The sequence below is a fragment of the Mus caroli genome, chromosome 9, assembly GCF_900094665.2.
Source record: "Mus caroli chromosome 9, CAROLI_EIJ_v1.1, whole genome shotgun sequence".
Classification (NCBI taxonomy): domain Eukaryota; kingdom Metazoa; phylum Chordata; class Mammalia; order Rodentia; family Muridae; genus Mus; species Mus caroli.
The window spans coordinates 19,601,437-19,618,419 of NC_034578.1; positions in this window are offsets into that span (position 1 = coordinate 19,601,437).

Sequence of the window (16,983 nt, forward strand, 5' to 3'; positions counted from 1 at the left end):
TTTATGAAATTCTTGGGCAAATGGATTGATCTGGAGGATATCATCCTGAGTGAAGTAACCCAGTCACAAAAGAACTCACATGATATGCACTTACTGATAAGTGGATATTAGCACACAGAATTAGACTACCCAAAATACAATTTCCAAAACACATGAAACTCAAGCAGAAGGAAGATCAAAATGTGGATACTTCGTTCCTTCTTAGAATGGGCAACAAAATACCCATGGAAGGAGTTACAGAGACAAAGTTCAGAGTTGAGACAGACGAAAGGATCCTCCAGATACTGCCACACCTGGGGATCCATCCCATATACAACCACCAAACCCAGACATTATTGCATATACCAGAAAGATTATGCTGACAGGCTCCTGATATAGCTATCTCTTGTGAGGCCATGCCAGTGCCTGGCAAATACAAAAGTGGATGCTCACAGTCATCTATTGGATGGAACACTGGGCCCCTAAAGAAGGATTTAGAGAAAGTAACCAAGGAGCTAAAGGGGTCTGCAACCCTATAGGAGGATCAACAATACGAACTAGCCAGTACCCCACAGAACTGTGTCTGTAGTTGCATATGTAGCAGAGGATGGCCTAGTTGACCATCAATGGGAGGAAGGGCCCTTGGTCTTGCAAAGATCATATGTCCCAGTACAGGGGAATGCCAGGTCCAGGAAGGGAGAGTATGTGGGTTGGGAAGCAGGGCAGGGGGAGGGTGTAGGGGACTTTAGGGATTAACATTTGAAATGTAAGTGAAGAAAAAAACAAATAAAAAAGAATATATATATATATATACATATATATATAATGTTAAACAAAGTCACAGAATCTCAGAAAGATACTGTAAAATATATATAATATGTGCATGTGTGATATAGGTGGTATGTGTGTATGTGTGTGTATATGAATTTTAAATGTGGGCAGACTATGACATATAGAAATGAGAACAGGAAAGAGTAAATATCAGATGCTAAGGAAGGACTGAATGCAGATAATGGATACACAGATCATGAAAGGACATCCAAAGCTAAGTGTTATTCTAGCTGTCATTCAATTTTTCTCTTTTGAAATGGATAAATGCAAAAAAAAATTTGCTAGGGAGAAATCAAATAGTGTGAAGTTTCAGAGCCTCAGAAAGGTTATTCTAACAACACTGACGTTAATGGAGATATATAGACTTCCAGTCTGGCTGATCTCACTGCATAATGATTTTTAAACATTTAATTATTAAAAAATAAAGTATTTTCTTTATCCTTGTCTCTAAAAGGGAAAGCAAGTATATGAAGAATGAGAAAGACTCAATACAGAGTTGCAAGCTTGAAGAGAGGAGAAAAAAAGGAAGAAAATAGGTGGTTGCTGGGAGACGTGGCACCAAGGAAAGAGGGACTTTGACCCTAAAGGCATAGTATATGAACTTTTGGGGTCAAAAGAAAGTGTTTCTAAGTTGGCTTTCTTCGAGCTCCCCCAGATGACAGCTAAGCATGGACAATGCTTTGAGCTGAGCTTTCTGAAACCCTAAGTAGAGTACCCAGCTGTGCTCTTCCAAGGAGACACATGGAGACACAAGGAGACTATGGGCTATTAAACAAGTGAGTGTCATTGTAAGTCAGTGTTTGCAGTACTTTGTCACATAGCAACTCCCAAAACAACAAATGTAACTACTTTGTAGTCACACACACACAGACACACACACACAGACACACACACACACATACATATAAACTACCTTTCAGTAATACCTATGTAGATTCCTTATTTTTATTTCTGGCCTCATAATTAATGTAAACACTAACCTTGGTAAGTATGAGCAAACGAGAAATGGTCAGTCTCCATTTTTATGGTGCTTATTTCTTTTGTTTGTTTTTAATTTAATTTAATTTTTTAAAATATTCATTTTCCATCCCACTCACTGTCCCCTCCTGGTTGCCCTCTCCCACAATCCTTCCCTCACCCCCCTTCCCCTTCTCTTCTGAGCAGGTGAGACAGCCCCCCCTCCCCCCCAGATATCACTCCTCTACCCTGGCACTTCAAGTCTCTGTGAGGGTAGGCTCTTCATCTCCCACTGAGGCCAACAAGGCACACCTCTATATAGTAGAATATATCCCACAAACAGGCAACAGTTTTTGGGATGGTCCCTGTTCCAGTCGTTCAGGACCCACCTGAAGGTCAAGCTGCACATCTGCAACATATGAGTGGGGAGGCCTAGGTCTAGGTTGTGTATGTTCTTTGGTTGGTGGTTTAGACTCTGAGAGCCCCAAGGGTCCAGATTAGTTGACTCTGTTGGTCTTCCTGTGGAGTTCCAATGCCCTTCACAGCCTGCAATCCTTCCTTCTTTTCTTCAATGAGAGTTCTTAAGCTCCATGGACTGGCTGTGGGTATCTGTATCTGTCTGAGTCGGCTGCTGGTAGAGCCTCTCAGAGGAAAACATGCTCCTGTCTGTAGGCATAACAGAGTGTCATTAATGATGTTAGGGATTTGTGCTTGCCCATAGGATGGGTCTCAAGTTGGGCCAGTTATTGGTTGGTCATCCCTTAGTCTCTGTTCCATCCCTTCTACCTACATTACTTGTAGACAGGATAAATTTTGGGTTGAAAGTTTTGTGCGTTGGTTGGTGTCTCTACTGCTCCTCCAGGGTTCCTGCCTGGCTACAGCAGGTGGCCTCTTCAGGTTCCATATCCCCAATGTTGTGAGTCACAGTTAAGGTCACCCTCACTGATTCTTGGGCACCTCCTTTGTCTTAGGTCTTTGTATTGTCCTGGAGATGCCCCTCCTCCAACTCCTCACCCCTGTCAGTTGCAGATTTCAATTACTTTTCATGGCCATCTATCCATCTCTCCTGTCCTTCCCCCCACCTGATCCTGAATTTCCCATTCTTATATACATGGCCCTCCCTCCCCATTCTCACCCTCCATCTGTCTCTTAATGACTATTTTATTGACCCTTCTAAGTGAGAGTCAAGCTTCCTTGCTTGGGCATTTCTTCTCCTTTAAATTTTTTCGAGTCTGTGGAGTGTAACATGATATCTGTAGTTTATGGCTAATATCCACTTATACCGTGCATACCGTGCATGTCCTTTGGGGACTGGTTAACCTCTCACTCAGGATGATATTCTCAAAATCCATCCATTTGCCTGTAAATTTCATGATTTCTTGGTTTTTAATAGCTGAATAGTATTCCATTGTGTAGACATACCACACTTTCTTTATCCATTCTTCAACTGAGGGACATCTAGGTTGCTTCCAGTTTCTGGCTATTACCGAAAAAATTCTATGAACATAGTTGAGCAAGTGTCTTTGTGAGATGTTGGAGCATCTTTTGGGGGGATGTGCTGAGGAATGGTATAGCTGGGTCTTGAGGTAGAACTATTCCCAGTTTTCTGAGAAACCAAGTTAATTTCTTATCCCTAAAATTTTGTTCTGAATCAAGTTTCTCTGTCATCAAGTTGATATCATCATTCTTCACAATATGCTCCCTCTATTGTCCAGGAGAAATTTAGAATTAAATTCACTTGAAGTGTCTCTGCTGCTAGACTTCTTTTCAGTTCCAAAGAATCATTTAGTCTTTAAAGAAGAAGCTAAGCATTCAAATACAACGTTTTTGGTAGCAAGAAAGTTTCATCTGAGAACCACAGAGAGCATTCATCTGAGAATACATTTCTGTGCCTTTATGTAGTGATCTCAGAAACTCTGGTAGCTTGTATAACATGACTTACACTTTTACAAAACTAACTTCAGTCATCAAAACGTTTATTAAAATTCAAAAATATGTAAAATTGGTAAAAAGAGGTTAATAAATTCACAGTGACCATTATCCAGTTACAATAATTAACAGCAATGATTAACAGCTCAAAGCAGCCTCAATTTAACATTGATCCAAATCTTAGACTCATGTTACCCAATTTACAAATACTCTAGTGTATTTGTCGAGATGGCAATGATTTAAAGAGTCATAAGACTATTACCATGCTTGAAATAATTTTAATATCTTCAAATATCTAATCATCCACTTTCCATAGAAAATATTTTCTTGATTAGATTTTGTTTATTTTAATTGGATTCTAGATACAATCCATACATAAATAATTAGAAGAACCACTCTTTCAAAAACCTAAACTTAGCTGTCATGCAGTAGTTATATTATGCATGAGACGTGATGTGGTGTCTTAATACATTTCTAAATTGTGTAATGATAATCAGATAATTAGCATACTTATCACTCTAAGTATATATTACATCCCCATGGTAAGCACATTCAAAATCTTCTATTAACTCCTTTGACACATGTACTTGTCCTGCTGTGAGAACAAACACATACAGTAAGCTATATTAAACTGTTTTCACCCTACTTTGAGTTTCAACCTACTGTGCACCATAGAATAATTAATTTATCTTAAGTAATTGTATTCCGGTATCCACTAACTAACCTCCTCTTATGTCCCATCTCCCCAGCCCATCACACTTCTGTAAGAATAACACATTTAGATTCCTTGATGTTTCTTGATTTTTCTTCTTGGCTGTAATTTAATATACATTTTATGATTGAGAGAAAAACCTATTTTATTCAGTATTGGTTCATTGAATCTTTGTGACTGCATTTGAAATACCCTTGTATTTACTAAATTTTCTGGATATTGGGTAGGTGCAAGACCTTTGACTGGGTGGTACTGTATGTGTTTGATGAAAAATAATGCCAGATACCATTTGTTTTTAAGGTATAAACAACTATTAATAATTTCTCCAATTCATTAGAAAGTAGTAAATAATGGTATGCTATCATTCTTCTTCATATATTACCAAAATAGTTTCTTATATAAGAAACAAACTTCCCTTCAAACTATCTGATTTTATTGGAACACAGTTCATGTAGAGTCTAAATCTGGCAAGATATAAATGATTGTTTCTTTTATATAATGACATATCTGCTTTCAGAACACCAGTCCCTTTGTTTTCTCACACTGTGGCTGGCTAGAGTCACTGAGTCATTGTATTCACAACACTCTTTACAGTGAATGGGTGTTTTTCTTCCATGTGAAGTTAGTTCTCTTCCATGTTAGTTCTCTAACTCTCTGGATACCTTCTAATTGATAAAAATGCTGGCATTCAGTTTCAATGTAGACCTTGCCTGGTAAGGGCTAAATCATTCAAGGTGGCTCCAACTTCAGGTATCAATGCAAGTCATGGTACAAGTTATTTGTAGTTCTAAACAACTGGCTAGGTCAAGAATTCTCAATATTTATGATTCATAATTTGGCAGGATGGCTCAAAAGTCTCAGAAAATATTTTACTTGTAATAGCAATTATTAGCTTGTTATAAAGGGTTCAATACATATATAAAACACATGGTTAAAATTAATTTTTAATTAAAATTATTTGAAAAATAAGCATGTCTTTTTGACTTCAAAACTTCATGTTAGTGTTGTAATGTCTGCCTTTTTACTTAGAATTCTATTAACTCAGATTTTCTCTCTGTTTCTTTTGGTGAATTTAGGCAAGAGTTTGTCAATAGCTTTTTATATTTTCAAAAAACCTGCTCTTTGCTTCAGCTTTTTAATTTGTGTTTGATTCTAATACTTTAACTTCAGCCTGGTTTGGATGGTTGTTTCCTGTCTACGGTTTTGGGTTGTTTAGTTTGTATAAGATCTGAAGGAATATCACTGGTTTACTAATGTGTGATCTCTCGAGTTTTGATATATAAACTTTCACTTTGTGGTATAAACTTTCCTGCTTTCATTTTGTCTTACACACAATATTTTGTATGTTGTGTTTTCATTTTAGCTTAAATCTAGGAATATTTTCTTCTTAAATTCTCCCTTGATCCAATCATAATTCAGTAGTGTGTTGTTTGATTTCCATGAGTTGTGTACTTTCTGAAGTTTCTGTTGCTGTCGATACCCAGCTTTTACCCACAGTGATTAGATAGAATGCATGATCTGATTTCTATTCTGACATATTTCCTGGGACTCAATTTGTGTCTTGATATAATCGATTATAGAGAAAGTTTCATGGACTACTAAACAGAACGTGTATTCTTTAGCATTTGAGCCAAATGTTTTATAGATGTATGTTAGGTCCATTTGATTTTTGATATCATTAATGTCATTAATTATATCATTTAACCACATTTTTTTGTATAGTTGTTTTCTGGTGGATCAATTGATGAGAATGAGATACTGAAGGCAGATACTATCACTGTGTTAGAGTTAATCTAAGGTATTACATCTATGAGTATGTCATTAATGAAATTGAAAATTCACACACACACACACACACACACACACACACACACACGCTTAGAATTTCGGTACCCTCTTAATATATTGTTTCTTTAATGAGTCTGACCTTTTCAGACTAGTTTTATCAGTTATTAGAATATCTATACCTGCTGTGTCTTAATACTGTTTGCTTGTACTATCCCCTCCTATCCTTTTATCTTGAAGTGGAGTTTATCAAGGTGACATATGTCTCTCAGAGACAGCAAAAAGTTTGATCTTGTTTTCTGACACTATCTGTCAGTTTATAACTCTTTTTATTGGGGAACTGGTAGTGTTAATATTGAGAGTTATGATTCAAATGTGTATAATAATTTTGCTGATTTTGCTGTGTTTTCTAGGCAGCTCACAGAATGAAAAAGGCTTTGCCAGCTATACATTTGGCAGAGTAGGTTAGTATCTAGGATGTATAAAAAGCAAAGCAAAACAAAATGAAAACAAGAACAGAAACCTAAACACCAACAAAACAAACACCCCAATTAAAACTTTGCTATAAATGGAAACAGAACACTCTCCAAAGTAATACAAAGGGCTCATAAATATTTCTAAAAGTATCCAGCATGTTTAGACATGTGGGAGTCAGATTAAAGGTACTTAAGTTTCCATCATGTAGCAGAATTTTCCCCTAATTAATTAATTAATTGGATAATGAAGACAACAAGAAGCCAATCACTGGGCAAAGAAGAGCATACCTTCCAGGTCTGAGGGAGGAAGAGGGAACACAGGAGAAATGAGCGCCCTTTTTTCGGTAAGCAATAGGAGACACCTTGTAGACTGGGAACTGTTAGATCTGGTGGCAGAATCCACCAGAATCTGCCATAGGAAGATTTCTAACATAGAATAGTTAATGTGTTTAGGATGATAGATTCCATGCCCATCGGTTGTGTTGATTCTAAACTAAGATTGTCTGGTGTTTTCTATTTCATGGCTACACAACTGAACTCCAAGGGAAAGGTAACCACAGTAGAGAATGGGTTGGAGAGAGTGCACCCTCAGCTAGCCTCAGAAATTTCAGAGTATGGAGCAATTTGGGAACAGCTAGCTGTGGGGACTGAGAGTGATTTTAGAGCTCTGGAGAGGGAGAGCCAGCATTGGCGGCAGAGTCATTGGCAAGGGGAAAAATGCAGTCTTGGTTTTGAGCTATGTACTGGGCTGGGAACAGACCAAGACTGCTGGCTGGTGCCAAGGTAGCCAGTAACATGGAATGTTTTGTTTGTTTGTTTGTTTGTTTGTTTGTTTTTAATAATTTCATGCCATCCCAGAGAGAATGGCCTTCATCAGGAATACAAATGGCAAGATTTGATTATATGAATGTGTGTTGGTGGGGGTGGGGTGGGGGTGGGGAGGAACACACCACTTATATGCTGTTAGTGAGCACGCAAAATAATGCAGTCGCTCTGGAAACCAGTGTGGAGGTTTCTCAAACACTGTCCAATTATTAGGTGTGAGAAGAGTTGGGGCTGCAGCATGGTGATTGTAAAGAACACAAATTAGTCACAAAGCCCTTCCCAGGCTAGACTTTGCTGGAGGAATTGTGTGGAATTAGGAAGGAGTTATTTGAACCATTGTTACTAGGAGTTTTAACTGTACAGTTGTGGTGCTTCACAGAGGTGTTCTTTACAACCTCTTATCCAATGGGCAGGCCAGGTTCCTGAAAAGCACAGCAGTTTCTCATAATTCCATGCCTACCCCTATGCTTCAGGCTAAAGTCATTAGTGTCCATTTTTGGTTTTCTAACTGTAGTCTGTCATACTTCCAGCATAATGGAACTCCCTGGATGCCCTGGACCTAAAGTTATAGGCAGCTGTGGTCATCCACCATGGATCCTAGGAACCAAACTCACATCCCACGTGAGCCTCTGAGCCTCCTCTCCAGCCACTCAACCTTTTGTTTGAAATCTAGAGATGCTAGGCTTTATATCATATCTCACCCCCTCCAACTCCCTCCAGAACATCCATTGTGGTACAGGAAAACATACCTCTAGCTCCCCATCCAACCCAAAGAAAAGTGACTCTTCCTCTATCAGTAGCTATTAACTGCATGTCTCCTTGGGTAGGAGTGAAACCTCAGGAGCCCCTTCATGTAGCAATTTTTAACTGCCTTGATCTTACGTGGGTCTTATGGAGAGAAGAGGAGTTTATGTGTGTTCCTTTGTAAGCGAGCACAGTGAACCCACCCAAACCAAGCCATAGGTAAAAACAAACAAACAAACAAACAAACAACAAAAAAACCACTTGTTCATTGGGGGATAAACTGCCAGGCTTTCTCACAGGAGCATCCTGGTGGACAAGCAAGTGGATTTTGTATGAGTTAGCGGGGACTGGAGGTGGAAGTAAGCTCTTTAGGGTAACCATGAGCTAGATGCATTCTGCCCATGCTAGTTGACCATCAGTGGTGGCAAAGGAAGTAGTGTCTTTCCTGATGAACAGAAACCTACAACAGTTATGGTTCTCAGGAATGCTAAGTTAAGGTGTCTTTATCCAGTAAGAATCCAGCCTGGATTGGGCCGAGGTCATTATTTTAGGACATTGTCAGCAGCACTCCTGATTTGGGGCTTGCTTTGTGACCTAACGGTGTGTTCAACAACTGTCTCATAGCCACAGGTCAGCTCCTCTCCTCTCCATCTTCTCCTTCTGCAATGTTCGCTGAGCCCTGGGAGGAGAGTCATACACATATCTCCTCCATGACTGAGCCCTCACAACCATTCATTCTCTGCACTTTGGACAGTTAATGAATCTGTACATTAACGACTATCCACTGAAAAGTGAAGCTTCTGTGGCCAAGGTTAAAAGCAGAACATACGGAGATGAACAGAAACATCTAGAAGGCAGTTTGACAATTTAAAATTTTGAGTCAATTTGGAAAATGCCAAAGAGGGTAATTAAGGTTAACAAGTTTTTTTGTGTGGGCCCTGATCCACTAAGACAGATGTTATTACTATTTTTTAAAAGTAAACGATGAAAGGAAAATAAAATACTAAAAAGAACCAAGAATGTGTGTGTATAGAATGTTCAGGAAGAACAGCAAGCAGATGCCACCTACAGGCTTAGGAGACAGAGAGGAGAGATCCACAGTCCCCTGGCCTTGGCCTTTTACTCTTTAGAACTGTGATAAAATGAGCGTCTATTGTATTGTACAGTACAGTTCTATTGTATTATATTACACAGTGTAGTAATTTTTGTGCAGGCCTAGAAAATCAACACACAGAGACACCTGGGTGTGTCTGTATAGAAGAGAAGGTGGCCATGCTACTAACTGTGGTGTGTGTTTTGGGGTCCTGCTATGGTTCAGCATCCTCTGCTTCCTCACTCACAGGGTGTCCAGATATTGTGGCACCCTAGGCTGGAAGGATGAAGCAGAGCTCAGAAAGGTTGGGGTTCTGCAGGATACTGGCCTGCTGGGAGTGTGTGTGTGGCCAGTTCTCCTAGTATAAAGCTCTGTGAATGGCTCATGTGTATAGAGAGGCATTCAGGAATCACAGGTACTTGCTGGGCAGTTTCTTACTGGGGAGAAGTGGAAGTTTGTAGGTCTGCCAAGGACGACTCAACCCTTCCCAGGAAGAGGATTTGGAGAGTCAGGATCTCCAGAAATGTCAGAGTAGGGGAAGCCCTGCTGGTAAAGGGAGTCCTTCATTTTGTGCCAAGCTTGGAGGAGCTATCTACTTAGAGTAGACTTCAATCTTAATTAGATGGTTTTCTCCACAACTAACATGACTGCAGATGACAGAAAAAGCCATTTGTAGAATGATATTAGAATTCCCCAAAACTGACCACAAAGTCTGTGTGTATGTGTGTGTTGGGATATGTATGTATGTCAATTTTGATTTCATAATAAAATAGCTATGTCAAGGGAGCTTTATAAAATTTATTTAGCTCAGTTTTGGAGTCAGAAAGCTGTTAGACTCTGAATGTGAGGAGTTGTAACAGTGGATGGCATTATGACTAGGATGTATATGGAAGTGAGAGTTCACACAATACAGAATGCTGGAATACAAACCAGAAGTCATGATCACTCTTGTAACACATGCTTTTTTAATATGCAATTTTCATGGAAGCTTCAGATCTAAGGATGACCTTATTCTCCACAAAGAGCCATGTCCACAGTGAGCCTTAGGTCACTTTCCCTAGTTTTTTCTCTTAAACTTCCCACCATCTATCATGATCCTGTTTTGGGGACCAAGTCTGCAATACAGGTACTTTGGGGTGACAAATAACAGATAAAACCTAGTTTGGCTTCAGTTACTCCTATGTCCCTCACTAAAGAGTCCATATTCTCATCTTAGTTCATCATCAAACAGCTCTAAAATAATTAATTAAATACAGAAATTAATAATAACATTATTATTATTATTATTATTATTATTATTATTGGTAGAAAACTTTAATTCTTTCTTTGTTAACTTCTTTTAGTGTAGAGAAATTTTAAAGAGAAAAATATTTGCTTATCTAAAAATTAAACTAAATTCATTCTAGAACATAAAAGAAAAGGGGACCAACTCTTTAAGAATTACTCTGGGGGCTTTAGAGTTGGCTCAGTGATTAGGAATTTGTGCTGCTCACATGATCCACATTTCAGTTCTCAGCATGCATATTGGGCGAATTACAACTACTTGATACCTCAGCTCTATGGAATCCAACCCTCTTCTGCTCTCCAAATGCACCTTCACTCATGTGCATATGCTCAGCCACATGTACACATAATTAAAAAATAATAAATAGCAAATAAAATTTTAAGAAGTAGTTTGAATTTCAAGTCTGATGCTTAAATAACGGATTCCTAAGAATCCACTTTCTGGTTACCATAGCATCACTGTGAGTTAGTTTCCAGTCAAATCTTGCATGATAATGCCAACCAAGGAAATTTACATAAAAACATGCTCCGATTTTACTTGTAGCCTTTAGAAGCCAGTTGCATATTCTAGTATATATTCCAAGAACTTGGATGAAGCATTCCCATCATTCTGTGTTCTAACAACATTTTGCTCAGAATTTACAATCCTGTCTAGATGAGAATCCCTTGCACTTTTGAGCTCCTCCTCAAAGATTGCCTTTCCTCAGGTGCCTTGAGCTCCCAGTTCCAGGCATAGTAGTGGTCCCTTGGCTTCTCTTAGCCAGCCCTGACTTTGTGCTGAGCCTTTACTAACTTCATGGAAAAGCTTCAGAAAGAGTCTGGTGGGGTCTGTGGGTCTAAGCTGTGTTATTCTGCTGAGAAACACCATGCTTATGCTTAGGACTTATAGCAGACCCTTCACTAGCATCATAGGTGCTTACATTTCTGGAATGGATGTGTATGCGGAACTCTGAGCACATATCCTTAGTATGCCATTCTCATTTTCATCACTGTCTTCATCTGCATCCTGCTGATGTGATAAAAAACAATGACCAAAAACAACTTGGGAAGGAAAGGGTTATTTCATCTTACACTGCTAGGTAATAGTCCATCACTGAGGGAATTCAGCAGGCACTCTAATAGGGCAGAGACCTAGAGGTAGGAGTTAAAGCAGAAATCATGGAAGAATGCTGATTGCTACTTGGTCCCTGTGGCTTTTCTTCTTATACACACTAGGGTTACTTGCTCAGGTGTGCCATTGTCTGCAGTTGATAGGTCCTCCAACGGCAGTAATCAATGAAGAAAATGTTCTTCAGGGTTGCCTACAAGACCATCTTATGGAGCACTTTCTTAGTGAGGATCCCCCTTTCTCCAGATGTGTCCAGGTTTGTGTCAAGTTGATAACAGTCATGCGGAACAATCATGTGAAGAGTGTGGCTCTTTCTTAGTGCCTTTAATGAACTGCTTTGTTGTCCTTTTCTGTATTCTATTTCTATGATTTTTACCATAAAATATCATGGATTTTACATTTTCAATTTTTGGAATGGATCACACATTTTGGCTTAATACACAATTTTTTTTTTATTTTTAAGAAAACAATTATTTCACAGTTCCATGCGACAATTATACAATCTTTAAAATAGTCAATGTTAATTCATTTAACACAATTCAATTATATTATGCAAATTTTCTGTGTCCTTTTTTGATTTTTTTCTCATTGATCAGTCAGATAAAAGCTAAAATTATTTTGTATAGAGTTTCTCATTTTGTTATTTTCAAATAATCTGTGTTAAAGTTTTGTTTTTATATAATTTGAAGTTCTGTTTTTGGCTAAATAAGGGTTTATACTTTCATACTATTCCATATTTTAATTATGAATTATGCTCTTTCATTAAAAGGAAGTGATATTTATTCAGGTTAATAACTTTTGCTTTATAAATTGGTTAAAGTTTACTTTGATATTTCCTCTTTTATTTTTTTAATCAGGTAAATCATATTACTCTTTTATTTAAAGCATTAAACCATTTTTTCGTACATACTAAAGTACATATTGGAAAGCTTGAGAATCCAGTCATTGTCAGGTCCATGAGCCTTAATGTCTCAGCTGGTCTTCAGTATGCTTCAAAATCTTCAAGAAGTAGGGTGTAACAGTAGTTAAGGGAGTTGTAGCTTGTTGGTTTTTCTACCCTGCTTTAAGCTCTGGGCTGACTTCACTACCAGCCTCCACCCAGATTTCCTTGAATCCACAGATCCAGAACAACAACAACAACAACAACAACAACAACAACAACACACACCAGTTAATCTTAAACTGCCTTTTGCTAACTCAATGACTGGGCACTCCTAAACCTCCCCTGCCATCCCAGGCATAATCAGATAGAGTGGACATTGGCCGTTCAAACTGAAAACTCAAATGACTGGTTGGCTTTACCCTGCTGCTTCTCCCTGCTCTCCTGATTCTCTCTGCTTACTCCTGTGCAACTCTAAGTGTCCCACCTCATCCTTAGTCATTTGTCACTTGTATCTATCACGAACCAATTGTGGAACAGGACCTTAGTATCAGAACCACCCTCTAGCTTGCCACTAAGATCTTGGGAAAGCAGGCAAAAAGCAAACCCTTCCCTCCTCCATGCACTTTAAATAGGCTGCCACCTGAAGGCGAGGCCAAGAGTCAAGGTGCGCTTTCCCCCATCAAACAATTCGTTCAAGAAAAATGCCTCCCAGCTATGCCCAGGTTCTTGGGATTTAGTGAATTCCCTATATACTCAACATGACAACCAAGAATAAACATTATATCAGATGAACTGAGAAATTCTTGACTGAAAAGTTGATGATACACTGATAACTGCTCTTGCAAGAGTTAGCTTCCCAGAAGCCCATGGTAGGATCAATATGCCAATGCCCATCAGTATTTATAACTTTGAGGCTATTGTGGGCAAAGCATGGATCTGCAGATGGAATCCTGCACCCCAAAAGTTCCCTTTTCTGTTCTATGTAGTCTTGAACCCCATGTTCCTGCGCACACAGTCTGCACTCCTTGGAGAAGACTGCTGTCCTTTACTTTTCTGATTAAGGGCATCTGTTTCTGTGGAGTACGTTTTAATTTTTTCCCCACTCATTTATCAGTCCCAATCAAGTGGTTATCTGTACATTTAAAATTTAAAAGACAAACAAGAATTTATAGTAGATACCAGTGGAATTTGGGGTCTGTCGGGTTTATAAATGCTAGTTTTAAAATATTTTTTAAAAATCATCTGGAGCAGAGATTCTTGACCAGGGCCAACCAGAGAATGGCTGGAAATAGTCTTTTCAAAATCTGAAAGTGAAGTGCTAATGGCATTTCATACTAAGCTTGTTACCACTCTATAGTATACAATCTGTCTCCAGAATAAAGAATTATCTGCCACTGAACGACAAAGTGCAGAGGCTGATCTTTGATGACTTTAAAGCTCCCATATGTGAGATGTTCTGTTGAAATTTAAACAGCTAGTTAGTATCAGGATGAAAGCAACGTTCACATCTGTATCATATTCTACTGTGGCATCTTATTTCCTTTTTTAGAAGTACCACTCCCTGGATATGTGAGGTGCCCTCACAGAGGGTACTCTTTGTAATTAAGAGTTGGCAGAAATATCTTTTGTCACAGCAGATCTGAGTCTATTTCATCTTTTCTGTTGAATGTGATAAAATACAATCTTGGTAGAATTCTAAAACCTAGGTGAATCTGAATAGTCAGGTGAGGAGCAAATACTTGTATTTCTGAAAAATATTAGGTGCAGAATTTAAAAGAATTTGGAAGAAGCCCTACCCCACTTATCACTGACTTATGGCTGTCTACACTAATTGCTTGGACAATTCCTGGTAGGTGAACCATAGAGCCCTCAGACTCAGGTTGTAACGCTGATACTGTAAATGCAAAGACGTAAAAGGAGTTGTAAATGTGACTATGGTTTCCCTAAGAAAACAGTTGAGCTCATGTTCCTAAATCAATCAGGAAAGAGTTTGTCAAACGGGACAAAGTAAATTTCATAGAAAATGTGATTCCGAAAGAATGACAGGAACCCAAGAAGTGATTTTTGACATGACAAATGCTGTGATAAAATCTTACATCCTGGAGTCACTGCCTCCAAGGACAAGGTAGCCAGGCTACTGTCAGGACCCAAGTTCCATATCAGGATTACTTCTGCAGGGAAAATTGAGAAGGAAGCATCACATTTCGTCAAGATGCTTGGCTCAACTCTTACTGTTAATGAAGCCTGCGGGGGGGGGGGGGGAAGGAGCAATCAAGTTTTCCCGGGAAGGGATCAGTTAAGAGGATCTCCAGCGTGTTTCTTGTTACTCTTGTGACAGGAGAAGGGGGAGAAAGCATCTTTTACTTGGCTCAGCATTTTGGGTTTGGATATAAATAAAAAAATCCACAAAAATCAAGAAAAATAGAACTGCTGTTCCTAAAATTGTACTATTAATTTTGTGTCAGTATGAGGTAGGATATATTGTGGCTCTGATTATGCACTGAGAGTAGGTCTAGTTAGGCTGTTAGGACTTCCATCCTTTCTACAACACAGATATCTGCAGGGTTTATTCCCCAGTGATTGGAAGTACCAATCCAGTAGCAGTTTCTGCTCCTTTCATACTACCTAAGTGAACACTTCCTCATTTCTGTTAGATCCAAAGTTGCCCCACTCCCCCATAAATGCCAGTGCTGGTGACATTGGCTAAACAGAAGGACATGGTCAGATAAACAGAAGGATTGTTATTGGATAAACAGAGACCTAACTGTGGGTTTCTGTTTACAAGGAAACCTCCTTTAAAGCAAGAACAACATCCCATCAAAAGACAAGAACCTCCAACAGGGGCAACTAGCTCCCAGTCAATCAAAACAGTGTGTGTCAGCTCTAAGACCCCTCCCTGCTGCCTTTTATGCAATCTGCTTGCTTTTCCTCCATTTTGCTCTTCTCTCTCCCCAAGGAGCTTGCCTTGGCAGTTTTATCCCCAATAAAGCTTTCTTTACACCCATGGAGCTATCAAGTGTGGTGGTTTCACTGTGCCCTTGCTTACAGTATCTATCTACGCAGACTTCCCTGATTCAGTAATTATGCTAGCATATTTGCAGCTTCCCAATCCATAGATCTGAAGGGGATTCTCAGTCCTTATTTTTTTCACACTCTGTTAGTCAGTCCCACTCCAGAGTATATAGATTATGTCTTCTAAAATAATTTCAACTGTAAACACATGAAGCACTGGCACAGGCCACTATAGTGTCATATCTCAAAACCCACAGCCTAATTCTTTATCCTTCCTACTGTAATCTCTGTGCAGCAGCTGGGCAGACTTTTTGTTTGTTTATTTTAAATACTAGTCATATTATACTACATCCCTCTTTATAGATTTTCGAATGATATATTATTTGCTATGTTGATAGTATTCTTGAATTTAAGTACCAAGATCAGTTGGTCCTAGAACAATGCTATGGTTTTTGTTTTTTGTTTTTTTTTTTTTGATTCTATTTTTATAAATGAAGCTTTTGATGTTCAACAATGTTAAATAAGTTTCCCAAAGTCACAAAGTTAAGGAACACTACACCATGACTTGGGCTGTTTACTTTTAACTGTGTCCTAGCTGTTCTTTTTCTTTCCATTTTGGAAGAGGAAAGTCTTTCTGCCTTTTACTTTTGTTTAAAAAAAATGCCTTATGTGATTTTTTTACCATGCCTTTCTCCTCCAAGGTCAGCGAGAATTTTTCATCTCAGTTTTTAATAACTTTGCATATGAACTGGTTGCCATGGTGGAATCTTTAGCCGTTCTGCATTATTATTCAAGAAAATTGCAGTAGGAACAAGGAAAATAATCATAGCATTTCTGAGCTCAGCTTCTGTACTTTGTTTCATACAATGAACCATAATTGTAATTTTTCTCCAACAAATGGGATTTAACATGGAATATCAGCGTGATAGTGAAAAAGTATGATGTGAAATACTTTAGATTATTTTTATCATAAATTTGGGAACATAATTTTCATGAAATTTTAGTTTGGAATGCTTTTTTGTGCATTTCCTATTTGTTTTAATTAGATGCAGTGAGACTAGCATGCACATGGGAAGGGGAGGCTGTGGAGAAAAATAAAGTTGTAACAGATAATGCAATTGATCCTTAGAATGATGAGGTAACCATACAGACTGGTATGGAGGAAATGAGGAGTTAGAACATTTCATTCCAATCAAATCTGAAAACCGTTGACAGTAAGATGTGATGTTATTTTATGTGGCACTCAAAGGAAAACAAGAACTACATTGAACATGTTTACTTTGTTGTATTAAGAGAACTTTTAGAAACAACATTATGTGTGATTCTTATGCATAAATAGAAAGGAAACTAGCAACAAAGTCAGCC